The sequence below is a fragment of the Danio rerio genome, chromosome 23, assembly GCF_052040795.2.
Source record: "Danio rerio strain M-AB ecotype USA chromosome 23, GRCz13ab, whole genome shotgun sequence".
In the NCBI taxonomy this organism is placed as follows: domain Eukaryota; kingdom Metazoa; phylum Chordata; class Actinopteri; order Cypriniformes; family Danionidae; genus Danio; species Danio rerio.
In genome coordinates this window covers 50,167,501-50,172,500 of record NC_141043.1, presented here as the reverse complement: position 1 = coordinate 50,172,500, position 5,000 = coordinate 50,167,501, and the positions used below count along the sequence as shown (strand labels likewise).

The window sequence follows — 5,000 nt, the reverse complement described above, 5'->3', positions numbered from 1 at the left end:
ACAGGTACAGCTGTATTTATCGTGCTGTATACTCCTCCACTGTTCTAGCTGTGTTTGTGTTTGTTCCTCAAGTATCCTGAAGATCGCTGAGCAGGAGCGGACACACTGGACGTTTCCCAGCACTCTTCAGGATATCTTCATCAGTGTCGGACAGAAGACAGAAGCTCGTAAAGGTTTAGTGCAGGATGAGTAGAAGAGTTTACAGTGATGTGTGAACTGAGCCTTTAACTGAAGGGTTTCTCTGACGCCTCTGCCTGATACCTGCTCCTGAAAACAACAGATACAGAGAGAGACATGCTAAAAGAGATACGGCTGCAGTTGGTTATGAGAATTATTCATTCATTCATTCAGTGACTGTAGTGTTGTAATGATATAAGAAGTTATCAGTAATTTCCAGCCACAGCTGTATCTCTTCCAGACTTTAAGATCCATAATAACCTGACAGGCGTCTGTAATCCCGCATCTGAACAGCAGGATTCAGGGTGGACTCATGCATTCTGGGCTGCTGAATTATTCGATAATAATGCACACCTGTGACAGTGGCTGCGTCCAAAACCGCACACTTCCATACTCTACAGTCCGCTAATATCAGTATGTGAGCAGAGTAGTGTGTCTGAACTCATAGATTTGGGAGATCAGTGAGAGGTGTCCGGATGACTTACTACATCCGGCGAGATTCTGAAGTGCGCATCTCATGCATGCTGCGCTATCCCATAATGCACCACGAGAGATTTCCTGAATGGGAGTGAAGTGAAGCTACTGACGCAGGTAGGTCATGTGACCATGACAAAATGGAGGATGGTACACTCTCAGAAAAAAAGGTACAAAATTGTACCTTTTAGGGTACAAATGGCCCGTCACTGGGGTGGTACCCTTAAGGGTACAAATTTGTACCTCTATTTAAAGGTACAAAATTGTACCTTCTACATTTGTACCCTTTAAGGGACAATTTTGTACCCTAGACACTGAAGGTACAAAAATGTACCTTTTTATATTATATAGTATTTTCAGGGTACTGACCCAGGCATTTTGATCCTTTGGTGACTGCATGCACAAATAAATAAATAAAATATTTTGGTTCACAGATGTCCATTTTTATTTATTAATGTAGAAATATTTCATTACAACTTACAACTGAATGTGTTAAGAAATAAAATTACACAGCAAGTATAAAGCAGACATGTAAAACAGTAAAAAGAACAATTTAGATAAGAATAAAAACTAAATAATCTACACTTAATACAAAGACCACAAGAATACTGTTTAAGATTTATAAAACATTACACAGGCTACATCAAGTACTGCACTTTATAAAGTCCAAAGTATTTGTCTTTAGTCAGAATACTCAGTCATAATAAATAATAATTTGTCATCAAAATTTTCTCTGTATTTCAAAATGAAGGCAAACTTTCTCTATAAATTGCTTCAACAGTGCAGAAAACCAAATACATCAGTAGCCTCTTCCTCAACATCAGTAGATTACTCCTCATCATCCTCAAGTGGAGTTGTAATTTGATAAACATGACATGTAAGGCACTCATATCTGGAAAATGTTCTTTGATAGTCATTAGGACCACAAGTTATTTAAAAATGTGCTTTATGCATGAATGAGAGCAGTGTGCTGGATTAACTTGATGATTGTGATTATCCCAAGAGCATGTAGAGAAACAAAAAACAAGGTTGATCACTCTGGTAACTGGATCAGATCGAGGCTTGTCACCGTCCACAGTTCATTCAAAACATTCCACTGCAGAAACATCAAGGTGTTCCTCTAATAAGATGGATATGTCAAAAATGTATATTCGTCCACATCATTAGCCCGGCTAATCGCAATCCCATCAACTCTGAAGACTGCCGTGACTCGTCTTGTTAACACAGTTGTCCAGTCGGTGGCCTCCTCCTGTACTTGAACTGTTGGATGTGGTGAAGATGGTTCACTGTAAATGACAAAGCAATAATTACATTAATATCAGTCACTCTATCACTGCCGAAGAGAAAATCAACATGCATAGAAAGTAAAATAATTAATATTCACTGATTTAAGAAAAAAAAAAAGTATCACAGATTAAAAGACTAATATAAATTTCATTAATTCATTCAATTTCTTTTCGGCTTAGTCCCTTTATTAATCTGGGGTTGCCACAGGGGAATGAACCACCAACTTATCCAGCATATGTTTTATGCAGCAGATGCCCTTCTAGCTGCAACCCAGTATTACGAAACATCCAGACACACTTATTCACACACACATTTATACACTACAGACAAATAAGCTTACCAAATTCAGCTATAGCGCATGTCTTTGGACTTGTGGGGAAACCGAAGCACTTGGAGGAAACCCTCACGAACACTGGAAGAATATGCAAACTCCTCACACAAATGCCAACTGATCCAGCCGAGGCTCGAACCAGCGACCTTCTTGCTGTAAGGTGACAGCACTACCCACTGCGTCATCCTAATATAAAGAATATCAAGCATTATAAAATGCATTTATCACAGCATATACTAAACAGAAAACAGCATACGCACCTGAGCACAACAAAATGTTGAAGTGTCTCGCTTAACAAGGCTGGCAACATGAGAAGTGCTGCTGTAAAATCAATTCCTGGAACATAAGATGTGGCATACAAACAAATATGAAGGAATCCATACAAAGCTAGAATTAAATAATATTAATCAAGTGGAGAAAGTTTAGAAAGAGCACCTCAGAGTCAGGTCCTTAGCATTCTTCAGTTGATCTCTCATCTTTCGATGAAAACCTAGAAAATAATTTTAAACACGTGGGTGTACATTTATTGTTGTTTGTAAGTAAAAACCTACAAATTTAAAATAGTATGTAAGCCATTAAAACCATGGTATAGATAATGAAACATACTTACATCTTGTAACTGAGCCACGCTTTCATATGACATGCCTTCATTGGTCTGATGCTGTTAGGCTGCATTCTGTTGTTCAATCTTGTCCTGAAAGACAATTGGAAACTTCATAAACTTCAGGAAAGCAACAAGATAAAGCAATAACTATTTATTTATTTTGAGATATTAATAAAATAGGTAAAATAGCTTAAGGTACCAGTTTCAGAACAGATGAGACAAATTATTACATTAAAGAACAAAGTATAACTTAAAACGTCGATTTATACAACATGGTATGTTAATAATTCTACATTAACATAAGTATAACGTTAAACGATAGTAAAGCACCAACTATTCTGGACATGAGAGTTTGTGGACACTCCTCAACATTAATGTAACTTAGACACTGAAACGAAGATATGTACAAGCATACACACACGCCACGTTTGTAACTAGCCACGTTTACATAATCAGTCGCTTTGTCGGTGACAAATTTGTGATTTTTCTTCACAAAATGGCGGTGTATATAACCGTCTAAAATTACATTTCAGCGGTCAACCGTGGCTAGAAAAATGGCCTCAAAATATAAAACATTATCGATAATTACAAATTTCCAGTATTAATAACAAAAGGTTTTATACCAAGGTATATGAAGACTTTAGTCGCGCGAGCTCCGGGCCACACCGCACATTACTCACGGGTCACGGCCCGATTCCGGTGCATGGATACGGCAGCGTCGGCTCGCTTCTGCCGCCGCAACTGGCCCGAGTGTATTTTGCTATCTGGGTTGCGATTATATTCCGCCGTGGCAACACTTATTAATAAAGCAGTAACGTAACGTAAGATATAAGGCGCAAATACGTAACGTAGGCGATAAAGGGAACTTTTACACCGAGAAAACTAACAGCATATAGTACTCACCGTCTATAACGTTATGTCCCTCGGTGACTTCGATATCACATTGTATTAACTTCTTTAATAAGCTGCAGACATATTAGCAAACTCCATCCTGCAGGCCAGCCCGGAGCACTTAAAGCGGGGGAAAGCCGAGACCCGAGAGTCAGACAAAATCAACAGAACACGGCTTCACATGTAAAAATGAGATTAAAAATATATCTTTAATACATTCTTACCTGAAAAGTGTGGACTCCAAAATAGACTTTTCTTTGAAAAGCGTGCGAAGTTCTGTGTAAACAGCCAGCACACTCGACGGACCGCCTCAGTAACAAACACTACTATAACGTCTCAACAAGCCAAATTCTTAAAGAGACAGCATCACCACCTGTATGAAGAGGCTGTCACTCTGCATGGTTCTTATTCTACATCCCATAAACTATAGGGTCTTAAACAGTAAGCAAAAACCAGTATTTACGTTTTTAATGATTAAAATTACATTCATTATAAATTTAATTATAAACATTTTTGAGAAAATTTTAAAATTTAAATACATAAAAAAATTTAATTATTAAAATATTTAATTTAATCAATTTATTTATTATATTTTTAAATTATGTATTTTAGTATTAATGTTTAGTATTAATACATTTAAATTAGTGTTATATAGTGTCTTGGTCTTATCATGAGCTGAGGGTACAATTTTGTTCCTATAGGGAAACAAAATATATAATTGTACCTTTAAAGGTGCCAAATTAGTCCTTTACGGTACAATTTTGTATCCAAATGTGCTATAAAAGGTACAAAAATGTACCTTTCAAACCTAAATCTGGACATTTGTACCTTTATAGCCCATTTGGGTACAAAATTGTACCCTAAGGACCAATATAGGACCTTTAAAGGTACAATTTTATATTTTGTTCCCTCTAGGAACAAAATTGTACCCTCATTGTACCTTTTTTTCTGAGAGTGTAGTATGTCCGAATTCCATTCATACTGCTCCCTTTCACACTGTATAGAGCACACTTTACTATCAGCTGAGTAGTGCGCTTAAACTCAAATGCAGCACCTGCTGAGTAGTAGGCGGTTTCAGATGCAGCCAGTGATGTGAGTTCTGGAATAATCATCATCATCATCATTTTCATCTGCTTATGCAGGGCTGGGTCTCATTTTAGTTTCAGTAGAGAACCCCAGACTTCCCTCTCCTCAGACACTTCCTCCAGCTCCTCTGGGGAGATCCTGAGGCATTCC

At 37.5% G+C, this 5,000-nt stretch overlaps 1 long non-coding RNA gene across 1 annotated transcript; it reads right to left on the bottom strand.

Annotated features, from left to right (window-relative positions):
• Positions 1 to 1,072: 1,072 nt before the first annotated feature.
• On the bottom strand, positions 1,073 to 4,102 carry LOC147838306 (uncharacterized). Its single transcript, XR_015524191.1, has 7 exons — positions 3,989 to 4,102; positions 3,777 to 3,884; positions 2,880 to 2,963; positions 2,705 to 2,759; positions 2,530 to 2,605; positions 2,279 to 2,455; positions 1,073 to 1,937 (listed from the first exon to the last, which is right to left on the bottom strand). It is a non-coding gene; the product is annotated as an uncharacterized LOC147838306 (long non-coding RNA).
• Positions 4,103 to 5,000: the final 898 nt, after the last annotated feature.